The sequence below is a fragment of the Epinephelus fuscoguttatus genome, linkage group LG4 (assembly GCF_011397635.1).
Source record: "Epinephelus fuscoguttatus linkage group LG4, E.fuscoguttatus.final_Chr_v1".
NCBI classification, from domain to species: domain Eukaryota; kingdom Metazoa; phylum Chordata; class Actinopteri; order Perciformes; family Serranidae; genus Epinephelus; species Epinephelus fuscoguttatus.
Window position 1 is genome coordinate 24,055,207 of NC_064755.1, and position 20,816 is coordinate 24,076,022.

The 20,816-nt window shown below is 41.1% G+C and overlaps 1 protein-coding gene across 10 annotated transcripts in view; it reads left to right on the forward strand.

Annotated features, from left to right (window-relative positions):
- The first annotated feature begins 1,162 nt into the window (after window positions 1-1,162).
- The window catches only part of mef2aa (myocyte enhancer factor 2aa), a 73,513-nt gene continuing 53,859 nt past the window's right edge, over window positions 1,163-20,816 (forward strand). For 8 of the 10 annotated variants that reach the window (XM_049573308.1, XM_049573310.1, XM_049573301.1 and 5 more), the window contains exon 1: window positions 1,170-1,436. The gene's annotated coding sequence lies outside the window, so the exon portion shown is untranslated. Of the gene's footprint in view, window positions 1,437-7,922; window positions 8,079-20,816 lie in introns of those variants that run through there. The other 2 variants (XM_049573303.1, XM_049573302.1) reach the window with 2 other exon arrangements.

Below are 20,816 nucleotides of genomic sequence, written 5' to 3' on the forward strand. Positions count from 1 at the left end.
GATCTTGATTATCTAACACATCGCTGCGGTCTCCTCAAATGCGACTTTGTTGGGAGAGTTTTGTGCCATCAATATGATTAAAATCACTATGGATGGAGAGTTTTAGCACTTTGAAACCACCAATTAAATAATTCAACACATTTTTAAGCACTTTTAAGCAGTAACCCTTCTAGATTGTAATACTTTTGTGCTTTCAACTTGATTTATTTTAACAACTAATTGCAGATTTGTTTAACAAACCCAACTAGTGGTTATGTAAGGAACTCTCACTGCAGGGTATGTCATGGGTAACTTTATATTGCAGAGTCGTTATCTCGAAAGTCACTGAAACTGCAGTCTGGCATTTGTCTGCAGTGTTTGTCCCATGACTGAATGTGTAGTGTGCAGCGAGTGGAGGGGCCACGGATTGGTGAGGGGTGTTGAGGGCTTTTCAGAAAGGCTGTTTTAATGAGCCTCGGATAATTAAATGTTATTTCAGAGCTCGGTGGTCAGATCGCTGTCTCAGAAAACTGTGTGACTCAGTGATCTGTTTGTGCTTTTCTCATTTACAAAATAAACATCTATTTCTTTCCTCGCTATCGTATTGTAGATCAGACTTGACTTATATAGCCTAATAAAGCTCGCTGCATGAGACGCGTGTTTTAGTCCCCTTTTTTAATTGGAGAGAGAGAGTGTCTGGGTCTATTTGTGGTCTGGTGCAATGTTGGAAATGCCAGCTGTCGCGCATCAAAGCCCTGCTGGAACAAACCGTTATTTGGCATGTCCCTGCAACTTGTTGAAATGCATCACTTACAAAATACACTTCCTCCATATAATTAAAAAAGGCAAATTACCTCACATGGACTTTTGATAAAGTTTAAAACATATGTTTTTAATTTTCATGAAAACATGTTGCACTATGAAGACTTATTTTTGCAATAGATTCAAAGAAGAATCACACATAAAAGTATTTTCTCCCTAAAATGTTTCACTATGTTGTAGAAAATTACATTTTGCATTCCTCCCAGCCGTCTGTGGGAGGAAGGAGAAATCTTCAACACCTTCTGGAGTTATGACTGACAGCTGTGGCTGGCCCAGAGAGCCCTGAGCCAAGCCCCGTCACATAACACGTGCCCGACATGTCTATGTCCATCTGGGGTCCTACCTTTCAAACCACTGCCCCCCTTGCTCTCTGCCGGCAGAGAGACCAAGGGACAAGAGGAGGAACAGCGTGTGAAGACGGGCCTCTTAGGGCTCTGAGGGAAGCATCCAAAGCCAGCTGGTCTGGCTTTGAGGTAAATCAATGGGCAGAGTGAAACAAAGGCAGCAGAGAGAAGTGGAAGTGTTGTAGACAGAAAGAAAAGAAGAGATAAAGAAAGCCAAAACTTGTAGGGGGGGAAGTGGAGAGATTGGAACAGCAGGTTCTGTGAAGGCGTTTGTGCAACAACGACTAACAGGTGAGACACAGGTGTCGGGAAAGGTCTTGAATCCTTGCACATGATGGAAATGTGATACCAATTAACACTTATGTCATTACAAGATTGATTCAATTTGTCTGTCTATTACAAGTTTTTGTCTTTTGTGTGATTATGTGGATTTGAGAAACTATCTTACCACCTGTATTGTTGTGGCATCATGTTGAGGTGAAACTTAATGAGCTGTTGTAAATTACCTCGGTGTTGATTGTATTTTTTTGCAAGCATCATTGTTTTTTTGTTGCTGGCATCACTTTGGGAAGATGGGAGGGGTGCATGTCGACACAAAAGTGCTGCTAAAGGAGATGCTGAGAGCAATTTGGATCCACACTGTTGTCAGTTGGCATCAGTCTGAACTCACTAAGAACCACTGCACAGCAGAAACTTTACTGATTGAAAGCACTCCAAGAAAACAGCTGGGGACGGCTTCTGTCTAATTCTTTTTAGTCCTGACTATCATTACTGACAATGCAGAGGAAAGAACAGAATTACATGCATATGTATGATGATAAAAAGAGAAAACTGCAGTCAGTTGTATTTTTAGTAGTATTTTTATTTTATGCAATACTGCAAATTGGCTTTCACTTTTGGACCAAGCACTTTATTACAAACTTTGCTTCATTATTATAATACTACATTCACATGAAGATGCAGCAGTATTATTGACAGTTTATGTCTTAATCTGCAGATAGCATGAAAAGGTGAATGAGTTTTTATTCTATCCAAATATCACAGAGAACAGACGGTTCTTGTGTGTTACATTTTCATTTTATAAGCACTTCTGGGTGTTGTATGTTTTATTATTGCCATAGAATGCAATCTGAGCCATCCACATAATAAAGAAAATTAATTTGGCATAATTGTATTCCAGGAAAATTACCATACAGATTATATATATATATATATATATATACAGTACAGGCCAAAAGTTTGGACACACCTTCTCATTCAATGCGTTTTCTTTATTTTCATGACTATTTACATTGTAGATTCTCACTGAAGGCATCAAAACTATGAATGAACACATGTGGAGTTATGTACTTAACAAAAAAAGGTGAAATAACTGAAAACATGTTTTATATTCTAGTTTCTTCAAAATAGCCACCCTTTGCTCTGATTACTGCTTTGCACACTCTTGGCATTCTCTCCATGAGCTTCAAGAGGTAGTCACCTGAAATGGTTTCCACTTCACAGGTGTGCCTTATCAGGGTTAATTAGTGGAATTTCTTGCTTTATCAATGGGGTTGGGACCATCAGTTGTGTTGTGCAGAAGTCAGGTTAATACACAGCCGACAGCCCTATTGGACAACTGTTAAAATTCATATTATGTCAAGAACCAATCGGCTAACTAAAGAAAAACCAGTGGCCATCATTACTTTAAGAAATGAAGGTCAGTCAGTCCGGAAAATTGCAAAAACTTAAAATGTGTCCCCAAGTGGAGTCGCAAAAACCATCAAGCGCTACAACGAAACTGGCACACATGAGGACCGACCCAGGAAAGGAAGACCAAGGGTCACCTCTGCTTCTGAGGATAAGTTCATCCGAGTCACCAGCCTCAGAAATCGCAAGTTAACAGCAGCTCAGATCAGAGACCAGATGAATGCCACACAGAGTTCTAGCAGCAGACCCATCTCTAGAACAACTGTTAAGAGGAGACTGCGCGAATCAGGCCTTCATGGTCAAATAGCTGCTAGGAAACCACTGCTAAGGAGAGGCAACAAGCAGAAGAGATTTGTTTGGGCCAAGAAACACAAGGAATGGACATTAGACCAGTGGAAATCTGTGCTTTGGTCTGATGAGTCCAAATTTGAGATCTTTGGTTCCAACCGCCGTGTCTTTGTGAGACGCAGAAAAGGTGAACGGATGGATTCCACATGCCTGGTTCCCACTGTGAAGCATGGAGGAGGAGGTGTGATGGTGTAGGGGTGTTTTGCTGGTGACACTGTTGGGGATTTATTCAAAATTGAAGGCACACTGAACCAGCATGGCTACCACAGCATCCTGCAGCGACATGCCATCCCATCCGGTTTGCGTTTAGTTGGACGATCATTTATTTTTCAACAGGACAATGACCCCAAACACACCTCCAGGCTGTGTAAGGGCTATTTGACCAAGAAGGAGAGTGATGGAGTGCTGCGGCAGATGACCTGGCCTCCACAGTCACCGGACCTGAACCCAATTGAGATGGTTTGGGGTGAGCTGGACCGCAGAGTGAAGGCAAAGGGGCCAACAAGTGCTAAACACCTCTGGGAACTCCTTCAAGACTGTTGGAAAACCATTTCAGGTGACTACCTCTTGAAGCTCATGGAGAGAATGCCAAGAGTGTGCAAAGCAGTAATCAGAGCAAAGGGTGGCTATTTTGAAGAAACTAGAATATAAAACATGTTTTCAGTTATTTCACCTTTTTTTGTTAAGTACATAACTCCACATGTGTTCATTCATAGTTTTGATGCCTTCAGTGAGAATCTACAATGTAAATAGTCATGAAAATAAAGAAAACGCATTGAATGAGAAGGTGTGTCCAAACTTTTAGCCTGTACTGTATATATATTATATTCTCAATAAAAGCTTGCTAAACTGTTATTTGGTACTGACGAATTACCAAACAGAGTTCTACAGTAAAATTGGGTTACAAATATCATTCAAAAGCCACCCCAACATACAAACAGAAAGTAGAGCATTGCCCCACAATATAACCACAATCTTATGCCGCAATATAAAGGACTAGCGTGGGTGTGAAAAGCATTAATGTGGCGACCAGTTCCCTTTTGGTTTAGTATTCAGTCTTCAGGTTTTTTTCCCACTGAATGGACATGCACATGTGTGATGCACACATTAATTTACACGTAATGTGCAGTTATCCTCAACTAGCAGAGATTATGATGGACAGAGTGACTCTTGTAGCTCTACTGGCAGGTGGTGGTTTCTCTTCTCGAGCCTCAGTTTGCACAGTAAAGAAAAAGTGGACCAAGGCTCCAGCAAACTGCAGGAACAGCCAGCTCAAATCAGCTCATGTGGCCATAAAGCATGCCCTCATTTAACCTGAACCTGTGCGTGGCCAAAAGCCAAGAGCCAGGAGCCAGGAGCAGGTTTGTGCAGACTAAATTTAATGAACTTCAAGCAATCAATTTCTAAACTGCAGTTTGTTTTGGATTTAACATATATATTGCGGTGTGGTTAGCAATGCAACTGAACTGTGCTGTACGGACATTAAGGACAGTTGTGACTCCTTGGCCTAGCGCCCCGAGGAAACAGGAGGGATGAGGAAGACTAGACACGGTCTTTTCCTTCGGGGCTGGGACTAACTGGTGAAAAAGGTAGCACAATACACTAGGGGCCAGGCTATACTAGACTAATACAAATGAGCCACATACAGCAGGAGCCGTGCTTTGTGAAAACCCCTTCCCTTCATTAGCGTGCGCGCAGTGTAACAAACAAGGATGTCATTAGAGGAGGATGTCAAAATAATCATGCATTGTTTTATTCAGCCAGGCCAATGGTGCCATCAAATCACTGATTCTGTTTGCAGAGACAGCAGATTGCTTTGATTGCTATGTCTAAAACAAAGAAAGACATGTGGGTACACAGTTAGTCCAGTGACTCATTGTTGTTTAAAATTTAAAATGACACTTGAAGTAATCAGTAAAGTTTTTATGAAGTCCTGTGACCAAAATGATGAAGTCATATGATGCAGAAGCAGTCATTCAAAAGCAAATGGACATTCCTTTACTATGAGATAATGAGTAGTCTAATTTGTAAACCTTGTGTGCAACTTGTAACTCCTCTGAGTCCCATGTAATATAATAGATGCAAGGTGTGGTGGAGGCAGAGGATTCAGATAATTTACTTAAGTAAAAGTAGTAAGTCATTTAGAGTTGTACCGGAGTAAACAAAACAATTTTTTGCAAAATGTACTTAAACTATCAAAAAAGTAGTCATTATAGAGGCAAAATGCCCTCCGTCAGTGACATTTCATTTGATATATTATTAAATCATACGTGCAAAATGAATAAAATCCAAAATTAATATTTTATATGCATTTAACTATCTAATAAAAGTATGATATTTCCCTATAAAATGAAGCAAAGTTGAAGTATAAAGTAGTAGAAAATGGACAATAGACTACTCGAGTAAACTGTGTAACCGGTGGACTCTAGTGATGTCTGCATTGTATTGATATGAAGAGGCCCAGACCATGGATATCTTTGGAGGCTAACTCTGTTTATTCCTTACAACTCTGACAGCAAGAGGTAAAAACAAAATCCTCCGTCAAATACAACCATATTAACTTGAGCCCCTCTCCCATGGAGCACAACAGCAAAAGGGGCGGCCATTTTACATTCGTACGCTGAAACACAGAAAACACAAAAACAAAGTCCTTCGTCAGTTAAAACCATATTAAATCGAGCCCCTACACGAATTAAGTGACACAGGAATATGTTAGCGTAAAATGAATTTATAACCATAGCTTTACAGCGCTAAACATGGCACTCACTACTAGAGCAAAGTCGCTTACCTCAGCAAAAGGGGTGAGGTGAAGCGGGAGACACCCCTTTATAGGCAACACATTCCAACTACGACTTTGTCACATATTGACGTTTGGTCATGGACATTCCACGTCCACATACGATGTGAACAGTACCCTGGGTGCGTTGGTTGTTGACCTTCTGGGACACTGTCAACTTCTGCATGTTACATGCATTGTCATCTTTCAAAATACACTTCCCTTTTCACAGGAAAGTTACCGTTTACATACAGTCTCTTTAAAAATAAATGCACTATGTCGGTACAACATGGTGAATTGATGTTTTTTTTTCCTTCAACAACAAAAACACATGGTTAGGCTTAGGCAACAAAAACACGTGGTTGGGTTTACGCAACAAAAACATGGTTAGGTTTACGCAACAAAAACACGTGGTTGGGTTTACGCAACAAAAACATGGTTAGGTTTAGGCAACAAAAACCTGGCTAGGTTTAGGAAAAAAAGACAGGGTTTGGCTTTAGAATCTTACGGGACACAAACACCACTCTCCTGGGTGAAAGTAAGTGTTTGTTTGACCCATCCATCATCACTCCCACCCCAGACGGACTTTTGCCGCCTTAACTTTCGTCCTTGTCCCACTGCATTCCCCTCTGACGCTGCTGAGCCCGCTTAACTATAACAGCAGCCGGCTACATATCATGGCGGGTTTAAAGGACCCCTTATTTCATTGCTTTCTGATGATGCAAGTCACTGCCCATGTGCCGAATTTCAGCGAATTCAGAGTACCCCCAAAGGTAAACATAGGGGTAACTGGGTATCAAATGTTTCACATATTGGCTAGGGAGGCTTAAGTGTGTCAGGTAATAACAACTGAAACGCATTTTGTGTAATTATAATACTTAATATAACATGTACATTTGACTTTGTTACATATACATATAACTCTTTGACAAGTACAATATTTTCCTATTAAATGAAGCAAAGTTGAAGTATAAAGTAGTAGAAAATGGAAAATAGGCTACTTGAGTAAACTATATACTTGAGTAAAACTTAGTTTCCTTCTGCTGTATTAAAGCTCTGGGTCTGTTTTACCCAGATCTTGAATACAGTACAAGGAAATTAACTTTTACTCATGTACATAGTTGCACTGCTAACTAGACACAACTCTAAACTGCTACATATCTTCCTGACAGGTGCCCATGTGCATGTAGTCACTCTCCCTAAACTTTGCCACACGTCCATCCCCTCCGTATCAAACACATAATTAAAACAGCAGATGACAATTGTGCTCAATCTCTGTCGCACCTGCTCCCAAACGTCAGTACACGCAGCCCAGTGGGCCCAGGCACCACACCTCCTGTGATCCTGCACGTACACGTGACATGCTCATACGCGAGTCAAGCGGGTCCCGCCTCCCTGCTCTAATTGGCTGCTCAACAGACGCTGCGGATCCCCATTGGCTGCGGGGAGCGCCCTTTAAACCGAATTCCATTGCTGTTGTCTTAGAGATATGACGTCAAATGTATCTAATGTGATGAGGCCGAGCCGAGTAATTTGGGAAAGTAGTTGTCCTGAAGGAAACAGATTGTACAGTCATTGTGATGGTGTCTGATTCAGATTGTTGTACTTTTGTTTTTGGTGTTTTTCCTGTCAGTTGTGCCAAAGTTTTTGTAAGTTCAGTGTGTTTTACACTGTAACTGAGTCACTCTCAGGACTGTTTGGGACAAAAGTGTTAATGATGATAGTGATAGGAGTCAAACAACAGCAGAACATTATGAAACAAAGTGTGTTTAACAGTAATAATGTGTGCACATGTGGCTCAGATTAATTCCCAGAGAGACTTTTACTACTTATTCTAATGTTTTGACGGCGGTTTGCGTGTGTGTGTGTGTGTGTGTGTAAGAGAGAGAGAGAGAGAGAGAGAGAGAGAGAGAGGGAGGGAGGGCGAGAGAACTACAGAGAGGCAGCTCGTCAGATAAGGGGAGGAGTCTCTCGCTGACAAGAGGGAGCCTTGCTTTTTCTGAGTTTGTCAGCTCCCCCTAAAATAGCAGTCAGCGTGTAAATGTGAACTGAAATTACGCTTATCCACTGGAGCCACCGATATAGAGTGTCTATACACGGCAACTGACTTGGGAGTAAAGGTGAGTAACGGAAATAGAAACAATGTTGCGGAGTGTGGCAGCGGTACCGGAGCTCTACAGAGAGTGAGAGTAGAAAAGCGCAAGAGGGAGACGTAGAGAGGATTTGGGAGACGGAGACGTTAACTGCGGGCTCTATCTATCTGTTTATCAATTTGTCTCACCCTTGGGTGTGCGCGGAATATCAGATACATAACGTAAAAACGGTGTCATCAGTCGTGTTGAATTACCAGCGAGGTTTTTGGCGTCCAAGTGTGTGTTTAAAGGGCGCAGTCGGGCGCGCGCGCGCTGTTGATATCATTCAATTGCGAGAAACTTTTACAGGATTCATCGTCAGCAGTAATGATGTGATAAGCCCCACTGTAGGTCCGCTCAGATGCTTCATATCTGAATTCTGAGTGTTAAAACTCCCCTGCAGTTAATCCTGTGACTGCAAGTGTGAAATGTCAAACTGTACGTTGTAAAACAGGAGCACCGTTTGGGCAAAATAGTAATCAATGTGTGTATAATAACACCGTTGAGCCATCACAACAACAAGCAGTTCACACAGTCTGATACTGAGTTGACAGCAAATTGTGTGTTTGCATGTTACAGCAACTTCTTAAAAAAACATCTGAACTCTTTTAACCTGCTTTAATTTAAAACACAGTGAATTATTATGTGACATATTTTGAGTTTTGGCATTTTTGGCGCTAAAGCTTGCCAAGCTTGATAACTGCTTGACGTAAGTGGTACTGAAATCTAGATGGTGCTGGTCAGCCCGTGCACGGTGACATCACTACACTTGCTTATTGCCATGCATGTTGTTACTAGTGTGTCTGAAACAGTTTAACAAGAGAAGAGTGGCTGACAAGCACAAGTGGATGCATGACAGCCATCCTACGCTTTTATTTTGGCACTTTAACATGATGTACAGTGAATCAGGTCCTCATATCTGACAGTATATTTAAAACCACTCAGTTACGACTGGATTTAAGAGATGATAGGGGTTAATAACTTGTGACATGTTTTAGAGGTAGTATGACATCAAGCCTATGCTTTTATTTTGGTGCTTTAACATGATACACAGTGAATCAGAACCTTGACACTATATCTCCTAATTATAAAGTTAACCACTTTGTCATTACTGGATTTAAGAGATGATAAGAGTTAATAACTTGTTAGAGCTGAAATGTATCCAGTCATTTCTCTTGATAGACTTCACTAAGATATGGGACACACCGAACGTTTCTGATAAGTCGTACGGTCAGTTTGGTCGCAGAGCTTGTGAGAGAGGATCTCAGCTGCCTGGTGGTTCTTTGAATCTGTGGGACTCTTGTGACCTTAACCCCTCGCCAGAGTGGCCAATGGCCAACAGTAACCTGACCTTCTCAAATGCTTTCTTGTGTATGCCTTCACCATGCACGTCTCATTAATATTGTACAGAAGGAGTAGATTTGATTCAGTTGTAGCAGAAAATACCATCTGAAACGGTGCTCTGTTCACTTATATTTTCACAAGTTAATAATAGTATGAATTCAGTCTGTGGTTGTCTGACATGTTGCAGCTTGTAAAGTGTTTTTTTTTTTTTGTGTCATTTCATGGATAAAAGCGATGTATTTGGTGTGTTGTTTACCAACATATATCTTAAAAATGATTACATTACCTTGACCCCAGTGGTAGATATTTTACAACTTTATCCTTTCGTCACCGGGGCGAACCAATGACAAATTTTATTGTTAAAGTAATTCTTCAGGGACGCGAGTTGTTGATGCAGCGGTACTATTAAAGCATACTTGTATTTTTCACTGTCCATTTAATGTTACCGCTGTTCTGACGGCGTGTACATTACCATACCAGCTGGTTGCCAGTGATTTCGAAAGCAAAGCAGTAAAGCACCCTTCAATCTGCAGTCATTAGCTTGTGTGCTGCCCCAGGCCTCACCAGTAATGGGCCTTGTTGCTCATGATCCACATCACGTGAGCTCTTATGTCTAATGTGTGGATGAGGGATTCTTTCAGCGCCGCTGAAATGAATATCATTTTAACAATTTATGTCACGTATTAGTCAAAGGAATGAATGTGATGTCTGTGAAGGCACAGATAGAGCCATCACAAATGTCTGAGCTGTTGCTCTAACCTCGGAGACCCCGAATGTTCTCCCTTTGCCAAACACACACACAGAGGTTTGATAATACATCTATTAGATACCACCCTGTATCATTTAATCAACGATGTGATGATGAAGTAAGATAGATGGATGCTATTCCACGATGACTACCACTGTTTATTAAATGTTTTAGCCTTGTTACATGTTATGTTTGTGTGCCCCTGCACGTCTCTGTAAATGTGTGTAAGTGCGTGTGAGCGTCTTAGCACAAGTTCTCAGTGGAAAGGGAGAAATGAGAGGTGGTGACGGTGTGAGGAACGGGCAGCTGCAGCATCTTTTACTGCACTCCTCATCCCACTTCAATCTCAGTGTCTCAGCTTCTCCTTCCAGGAGAAATGTGGAGTGTGTGGGCGAGTCGGATCTGCAATTAACGCCGGTTGTCAGAAAGAGAATGCTGGCGTTTACACGATGCCTCTGAATCACTGAGTGAAAGTCTTTCTCCTCCACTCTCCTCCTCCCAGGACATTTTTCCAAGGAGGACAAAACACCAGAAAGCTGAAAGCCAAGGATGTATTGAGTGAAAAATAAGAGATAGAAGCTGAGCATTCTTGGTCCAATAAAGAGGATAGTGTTTCTCTGAGTGTTTGGTGAGCCAAGATGTTCTTTTATACTGCAAATTTAGCTATAACATTATAGCGATTATAGATAATGTGTGGTTTTATAATTGTTTTCTATATTTTTTAAATTTTTGACATGATTGTGAATCTATCAGTCTTTTGGCTTTATAATATTTTTTGCTATATTAAAGTGGCTGATTGCGATCTTTAAGTAGTGCTGAGATTTCTGGTAAAGACTGTGAAGATTAAATATAGTTTTTTTGGGCTTTTATAAGGTACCGAAACATCAGAAAGTTCACATAAGTCCACATACAAATTTACTGAGTTGCTTAGAGGCACTTTTTCCCTCTTAAATTAATAATTGTCTGATTTTTCTTTGTGCTGTTTATTTAAAAAAAGGATTTTTTTTTTAAAGATCACTCATTAAACAACGACATGATAATAGCCACATTGAAACCATTCAGTGTTCTCTTCAACAAAAGCGTCTTAGTAACATGATTCATTGTTTATTGGAGCTCTATCATCAATATGGAGATTCCAGCGTTTTCCTGTGAGACCTGGAGGTTGGATGCAGAATCTTGAGCCTGGCAGATAATGTTTTAGACTGCAGTTAACTGTAGACCGTCCCCTCTAGACTAAAGAGAAAAGACTTGTGCTGCTCTCTCTGTAAACAAATAGCTGACCACTAGTGTACAGAAAACCAATAATCAGACCTAAACTGTAAACAGTTTGATTCCAAGTCGAGGGTAGGGTTTTTTAATTAGTTTTTTCCCTGTCTGAGTTTGGTTAATGCTATATAGGTCACTGTGGGCTTTTGGTTAGCACTGATACTGCACTGAAAGGAGGTACTGGGTTAAGTTCCTGGCCCTCCCTCTGTACATGGCCTTTGCCTTTGCTGCTATGTTCATATGCTGTGATCATGAGCCATTGGTCTGCGTGTGATCTAGCACTGGGTGTCAGACAACATCAAGTTGGCAAATACCACTTACTGTTTTACATGGAGCGGATTCAAAGTTAAAGGTCCAGTGTGTAGGATTTAGTGGTATCTAGTGCTGAGGTTGCGGAACTGAAATTTTTCCCATGTGCCGAGCATGTAGTAGAACTGCAGTGTCCAAGGTGAAAACGCGAATCTAGAGCCAGTGTTTGATTTGTTCACTCTGGGCTGCTTTGAAAACAACATGGCGGACTCAATGCAAGAGGATCCACTCATTGTGCGGATATAAACAGCTCATTCTAAGGTTATTAAAACAACGATTCTTTTTTTTTTTAGGTAATTCTAAACTAATGAAAACATAGTTATGATTATTATATACTATTTTGTGCCAATAGATAGAGTAGTCACTTTAATCCAGTTTTAAGCATCATTTAGTCAATTGATAGAACTCATACTAAGGTTGTTACTTATTCCCATAATTTATTTTAACTCTCTAAATATCCATGAATGCCATAGCTACTGCAATAAAAAACTTGTATATTAGATATCTACATATCACTGGCTGTGAGAACCTCTGTTGATAATCTCCAGTCATGTTTAGGCTCTCTAATAGCCCGAGGTAAGCTCAGAGGGTGAATGTATTACTCGCTGAGGCACTGTTTGTATAGCAAGACAGCTAGCAGTGACCTTTCAACTGTCCTGCCCTTGACTGAGACCTCTGGTGGTAAGCCACCCCGTTTGGCTCACTCAGCACATGTGCTGCTGAGCAGGGCAGAGCAGCTTAAGGCCGCACCGTCTTTTCCTGTCTCCCCTGCTCTTCCAAACGAGGTCTGACTGGAGGTCTCTTCACCTCTTCAACCCGGACCACACAAGAGAAGCAGCGGGAAGATCCTCAAGCAGAGCCGCACTCTAATCTGCTGTTGATCTGCTTTTGTCGCTATGATCCTAGTCTGTCTCTCACTCCAAGTCCAAACTGGTCGCTGACTGTGACTCTGAATACAAACAAACGCACGGTGTCGTATAGCCACTGTAGTCACGGTGGTGTCCCAAAATAACCTCGTAGTTATTTTTTGTATTTTCTTATTACTGTGTTTGTAGCGTCTGTTTGTAAAGCACCATACGTATCATTTTCTCTGAGTTTCATCAGTTGCTGCCTACTGTGTCAAGTTTTGACAAGCCACATTCTTAACTGACTCACAGAGCACAGATCTGTGCCGAGGATAGTAGTCCAGTCTTTTATGATATGCAAATCTGCAAGCACAATCACCATGTATGTATATGTGAAATATATAAATATATTTTTTTCAAAACAGTCATGTTGAAATATGGTTGTGCCAAATCATCTCAGCTGTTCAGCTGTTTATTATGCTCTTGCATACTTAACATAGTTTTGTGAAAGCCAGAAAACACTTTATTATCATGTTTGTATGAACAAATATGAAATATTCAGGCTGAAATAATTTGAACAAGGCAGCTGTTATCAAAAACAGTTGTCATGACAAACTGTACGTTCACAAGGAAGACATTTTTACTTGAGTCAAATTTAAATCAATATCTCTGGTGGCGTTTATTGCAGACAATTCATATTTTAATTCAGGCTAGGTGATATGGAGCAAAATCAAATATTATCATAATTTTGATAAAATACCTCAATATTGATTTTGCTACGATATTGTAGAGTTAACTATACGAGCTTTCACAAAATATTTACACAATGTGAATTTTGCTAAATAGTCATAATGTGGATAAAAATGTGGATATAATGACTAAGTGGGTAAAGGCAAATAATAGCACGGCTAGAACAGTCTGGTAAATTCAAATAATTACTTTATTGTAAATCAGCCTTTAAAACCAGGAAAAGACAACAGTTACAATATAACGATATCCAAAATCCAAGATGATATGTAGTCTCATATCTAGGGCTGCCCCCGACTAAGAATTTTCCTAGTGGACCAATAGTCATCTTTTAGGGCCATTAGTCGACTAGTCACCTGCATGTTTAAGATAATAATTTGATTATTAAATGATATATTTTGGGCGGGGCAACACAATGGTTTGAGTTCAAGGTGTGAGAAAGAATACTATCAGTAATATTGTTAACACTGTGCTACATTACAGAGAAATACAAAACCGTACTAATGAACCTTCATTAATATAGGCCTATGTTTTATCTACAAGTGCACGTCACACACTGAGCGAGCCGCCTGTTAATGATGCCGTCGGCAAAGCAGTAATGATTGTGCTAAGTGGTTAATGAGCATGTAGCTACTGACATGTTTCAGATGATACGTCATGTTTGTAGCTGACCAATGAAGATGAGTTTACATATCACCTTGGGTTCGTCCTTCACCTTCTCAAGATGATCCCGCACTTTGGATTTCCTGCCCGACATGTTATGAACTAGCCTGTGGAATAACTGCAGGTACCAGCCCTGGAAATTAACTGCTGAGCGTGGCCACTTCCTGTGTCTGTCCTTTCAAAGTTCATTCCCACATGGTCCAGGAATATTGGTTCTGATTTATTTTGACAAGGCGCAGCTCCTAATAGAGTTTCAGGTTTTTTTGTTTTTTTTTTATGATCTTTCTTGACGACTAACGGTTGATCAAGGGGGGGGGGCAGCCCTACTCATATCACAACATCGATATAATATCAATATATCACCTAGTCCTAATTTGAATGTGCGTAGGAGTATAATTACTTGCATGATGTGTTTGTTTTTACTTTCCATGGCAACACCTTAGTCTGAGAAAAAAGCATCTTTACAAAATTGATGGTGTTGCAGTTGTATTGGTTCACCCACGTATTTCATATGAAGTTGAGTGATGACATTTTTACACCTTACTGGTACCTGTGAATATTGACTGCGATACGGACTCATTGTATGTCTTCCAATTGGCTATGTTTCGTCACTACTGAATTTTACTACTGGATTTTAAGATGTGTGGCCAAATATCATTTCTCTCAACATTAACATAAGGGAAAAACAATTTTTTGTTTCTGCCCCGTGATTCGGGGGGGGGGGGCAGCCCTACTCATATCACAACATCGATATAATATCAATATATCACCTAGTCCTAATTTGAATGTGCGTAGGAGTATAATTACTTGCATGATGTGTTTGTTTTTACTTTCCATGGCAACACCTTAGTCTGAGAAAAAAGCATCTTTACAAAATTGATGGTGTTGCAGTTGTATTGGTTCACCGTATTTCATATGAAGTTGAGTGATGACATTTTTACACCTTACTGGTACCTGTGAATATTGACTGCGATGACTCATTGTATGTCTTCCAATTGGCTATGTTTCATCACTACTGAATTTTACTACTGGATTTTAAGATGTGTGGCCAAATATCATTTCTCTCAACATTAACATAAGGGAAAAACAATTTTTTGTTTCTGCCCCGTGATTCGGGGGGGGGGGGCAGCCCTACTCATATCACAACATCGATATAATATCAATATATCACCTAGTCCTAATTTGAATGTGCGTAGGAGTATAATTACTTGCATGATGTGTTTGTTTTTACTTTCCATGGCAACACCTTAGTCTGAGAAAAAAGCATCTTTACAAAATTGATGGTGTTGCAGTTGTATTGGTTCACCCACGTATTTCATATGAAGTTGAGTGATGACATTTTTACACCTTACTGGTACCTGTGAATATTGACTGCGATACGGACTCATTGTATGTCTTCCAATTGGCTATGTTTCGTCACTACTGAATTTTACTACTGGATTTTAAGATGTGTGGCCAAATATCATTTCTCTCAACATTAACATAAGGGAAAAACAATTTTTTGTTTCTGCCCCGTGATTCGGATCTGTTCCAAAATGTAATGGGTTCTCCTTTGACCCATGCTACACCTTCACGCCAAGTTACATGATAATCGGGCTAGTAGTTCTCCGGTTATCCTTCTGACAAATAGACAAACAAATAGTACAGAAAGCACAACCACCTCGGTGGAGATAATGAGCAGAAACAATAGCACATGCACACTATGTGGTTTGGGAGGACAGACTGTGGAAGCATGCGGTGGAGCAAAGGTGACGACTTTGAGAAGTCAAGTCATTTAGCACCTTTCTAAGCTGCTTCGTCCCCCTTCTTTGGCTTTCTGGAGTGCAAGAAGAAACCACAGCATCACACAGTGTATCATCTCAAAAGTGAGTGGGCAACACTTACAGAGCATACAACCCAAACGTGTGTGTCCTGTGGTTTGGTTAGTCACTGTGTTTTAGCTTGTTTTCTTATTGTTGTTTACATGAAACAGACATCTGCCTGTATGCAGACGTAATAAATGTGAGAGACTGTGCTGCTACTCGATACTGCGGTGACATTATTAAGTTGAATCGTGTATAGAGCAATACTGAGTTAAGAAAGACATCTCTTTGCTGAGTTGCATTTTAACTGAATTTTAATGAGACTGTGAAAAAAAAACATAAATCAAAGGAATATATTATAATCTAATTTACTACATCAAAAGATCTCCCATGATTGCTAATATACCCCACTGTATTGAATTCCTGATGTTCTACTGTAGATCTTAAAAAGCGTCTCTCACTGGAGATTTAACTTCTCTGGCTTTGTATCGAGTCGATTAAGTAGAAGCATCACGAACAGACAAACAATTGAATTGTGTGCAAAGTAAACTTTCTTCAAAGTCTGGTAAGCTCTGTGTGATGAAGCTGTTTACACTGTTCTTGCCGAGTGCTAAAATAGGCGATTTGAAACATTTAATCTCGCCTCTTTATTATGTTGCCCAGGACAGCAAGAAGTGGAGTCCACGAAGGGGTTTTTATCAATGGTCGATGTAGTAAATACAGCTGTGAGACCTGGGTGTCACAGCTCCTACCATGAGCACGATGACTAAAAGTCCAGTAGCCGCTGGAAGGAACAGTTGGATCTCCTGCAGCTGGACCAGCCATGTGGCCTCCTGAGCAGCAGGAAGGAGGTCTGGCCTCCGATATCGTTGTTTTTGTGTTTGTCTGAGAGGCCATGTGAACCAGGACAGCTGGGGGGGATGCGATTCCTCCCATTATTCTGCAGCACACATCAGCCATATGAACAGGGAAGGGAAGTGACCCAGCCCCCTCCACTCTCTGGAAGCTGCTCCGGTCCACCGCAGGGCTCTGACTTGTAGTTCAAATTTGTCTTCCTCTCTGCTGTTAGGGCTTAGCTTTAGCAGCATGAACACTGCGACGCCTCATGCATGTTCTTTTTTAACTAGAACACGAGTTTCGGAACTGGTGTACATTAGACTGAGGTACGCTTTGCTGTGTTTATGTTGTGTGTGCGGATTCAGGACGATAAGAACGTCTTTTTGACCATGCCCTCTGAAGAGGAAGTGTAAGCCTTGCCAAGTATCACTTTTGCAAACCATGATGTCATCTCTAGGCTTGTTCAGACAGCATCCTAAAGGGTATACATTATTCCTTTTTACTCTTTAAAGGTCCAGCGTGTAGGATTTAGGGGGATGTATTGGCTGAATTGGAATATAACATAACTTTTTTCAGTGTGTAATCACGTGAACATAAGAATCATGTTTTTGTTACTAGTGTGCAATTTTGGGCTGTCCCAGATGAAAGATGACTAACGTGAAAGAAACGTGGCGATATCTTTGGTCGCACTTCTAAAATTGTGGTCCTACGTTGCACAGTGAGACGTTCAAGAATGGCCATTGTTAGGTTCTTGCAATCAAAGACAGCCTGGGATAAAATTCTGACAGTGTCAGAAGTCTGAGATGACCATCTCACAGCGTGACTGCTGTTGCGAACTACGTCCACTAACCAACCAACGGAAAATCAGCATGAAATAATGCACTGGCGCCAAACCCAAACAGACGGATAAAAATGCGCGAAAAGAAATACTTGTGATTCCAGCAACTAGGAAAACCTTGTCGAGTTGTGGCAGCAGAAGCCTTGCCTGTATGATGTATCCTCCAGCTTGTACCATGACCGCATAAAGACGGACAAAACATGGGAGGAAATAGCGGCGGAGCTGTAGTTGCCAGCTAGGTGAGCAACCTAGCAGCTAACAAACACACACACACACAGATACACCACAGTATATAGTGCCCACAAAACTCTAGGTTGTTTAATAATGCGACCCTCTGTGTTGTGCTTCACAGTTGGTGAAGTAATAACCCTTGCACACTTAGCATCGGAAGCTACTGTATATTGCATCGTACATCGTAATGTGCAATTCAGTAAGTGCTGTCATTGTACAGTTTGCATACATCAAACTTGATGTTGTACCCAAGTTTTTTAGATCCATGTCGCACAGTGTACCTTGCACTAAACTAAAAAAGATTGCTAAAAAAGATTGCTAAAATCTCACAGTCTGTACGAGGCTTTACAATGAGCCGTTGATGTCTACATAGGGAGTGGGTCCGCACCCACTGAGTCCACCACGTTTCTACAGTAGCCACGAATGGACAAACCAAACACTGGCTCTTTATAGGGTCGAGTGTGATTTTGCATCGGCCACCGTAGTTAGCGGCCCCTCCATGACGAGCCAAATAGCATTGGAAAAACACAGATTTTAACGTGAAACTGCTTTATTCATCATTTTTACTGGTTTAACTCACCGGATCTGTTTGTTTTGGAGAGGAAGAGACCTCTGCTGATTATTCGGCTCCCGGTAAAAACCTCTTGAACAATGACCACTGAAAGAATCCTAACCGGGAGCTCAAGCTTGGCACATGGGAGACGTTTCAGCTGGTTGCAATCTGCAGTCCTCACTGCTAGATACCACTAAATCCTACACACTGCTCCTTTAAATGGACACAATTTTAAAATCTCTGGCATGACAAAGTCATTTTTTTACGCAGTTAAAACCAGTCCTTTAAAATCAAGGACATTCAGAAAGTATTGTCATTGCATCCCCGGTCTCTAGATCCCAGCTCTCTATAGTGTGACTGTGATTGTGAGTGAGGTGTTGAGTCTGCCCGCTGTTTGTGCGTCTGCCCGTCTGTCCTCTCCCTTTCTCCCAGTCCACTTTCCATCTGTGTGCTGTGGGCTGCAAATCTAGTTGAAAATGGTGTAGTGTTTCCACCAGTGAGCCATTGCCAGCCCGTATTCATGTCAGACTGTGTTGTTCCTTGATTTTGTTTCCCTCCACCCCTCAACCTCTCTGTCGCTGGTCCAACTGCCAGGGGTGTTCAGAACATATATAAGGGTTGAAGAGGAGGAGGAGGAAGAGAGAGCGGGGGCATCCATCAGCAGCCGCTGGCCCTGGGACTCAGGACCAGAGGCTATCAGCAAACAGTTTGACTGAAAAGATTCCTGGAGAGGCGAGCAGCAGTAGGGCCTGTGGGGGTCTCTCTCTCTCTCTCTGTGTTTCCCTTTCTCCGTCTGACTCCCTCTCTCTCTATCACACTGTTTGCACACAGTGTTCATGTGACAGCTAGCACACATCATCTGATTTGGGAGAAACTGTGGGCTGTAGCTGCAGAATTGCCCCTTAGATTATTTGCTCAGTGAATGCCGTTCATTGATGTCAATAGATTTCCAAATTGAGATAGACAAGAGAAACAGTTTTCAGTTTACAGTTTTCTTGTATCAAGGATAAAGATATTATGATACGCCTTGCACATTTTTGGTTCCATCCGCCCTGTGAAAATAAGACTTCAGGGATAGTCTGCTATTGAAACTGCTGTTTAATGTTAAAAAGCATCACTCACGGAGCAAACCCTGATTATTCAAAAGGAAACTGTCTCTCAGTGTAACAGTACAGTAATTTGATAACATGAAAAACCCATGACAAACATTTACAAACCTAGATTGTATACACTTTCCAGCTTGTATGTGTCACTCTGTGTTTTCAGAAATGGATGAGTGGTTGCTTCATTTTGAAATGCTTTACATGAAATGAAATGTGTGAACAACAGGCCCACATGAGATCATTAACACACTAATTCTATAACATGAAAATGGTAAGAAAAAAAAAATCAATGCTACTTTAGCTAGCCCCTTTCACTGTTGTTATGACTCATGGCCATCCTCACTGCTCAGATTGCATAAACCTTTTATGTAATGGAACACTGTGGGAAAGAGGCATCGAGTGGAAGATAAAAATGGGGAGAGAAAATCAAATATTTATTCTGAGCTTTTTAATTTTTTTTCCATTAAAAGCAGACATTCTCTGAAGGCAGGCAGCAACTGTAATCCTAAACAATATGGACTACATGTATGTGTACCAAAAAACTGTTGTCTCTCTGCAGCGCTCGCTATTTATTTAGTTAAATCTGCCTGCTGATCATCAAACACTGGGGGAGAGTTGAATATCTGGAATCTCAGTGTCTAATCTGGAGCCACAGTGTTTCCAAAGACGTGTTGAGATTGGGTAAATGCGCTGCTGCTGAGACACATTATGCATGACGTCCCTAATATCCTTACACTGTGGATTCCCCCTGGAGGAAGATCTTGGTTCATCTTTGCTGTTTACCATTTCTGAGTTGCGGTCTGTGCAACATCAAAAGGCTGCCATGGCACTTAACACAGCTCGCAGGGTTCCTGGGAGGGTGGGGGACTGTTGCTCCCTATGATGTTGGCATTACTATTGTTCCCTGGTGAGGAGTCCATCTGATGATAGACAACCATGCAAATGGACACATGCCATCGCACCACATCAGACCACAGCAACTACACTGTAATGTTATGCAAATGTATAAACCTCGAGGACCATGCATGCATTAGTTTTATTTGTGCATGTGTGTTTGTGTATCTGTGTGCAAGTGTTAGAGAAACAGAGTTCCAAGATTTTCTTTTCGATATTTGTTCCACCAGTTCACAGCAAGTTATCTCACAAGAACAAAAGTAACAGAATAGTGAAAATTAAGATTCAGATGTGCAACTTTATCAGCAGAAAGTGTGACACAGGAAGAGTTCGTCCGTAAAGAGGGCAGACCACTGATGCTGTGCCATGTCAAGACCTTGACTTGTTAACCTGACACACTCTCATAAGGAATGTTGGTGATGAAGGGCTTTTGCTCACAGACATAGTTTGTTAAACCAACGGTGTTAACATGAAGTGAGTCGCTAGCTATAAGTCTGTCAGTTGCATTTTACACATATAGCATGACATACTGTAGATTGGCTGATT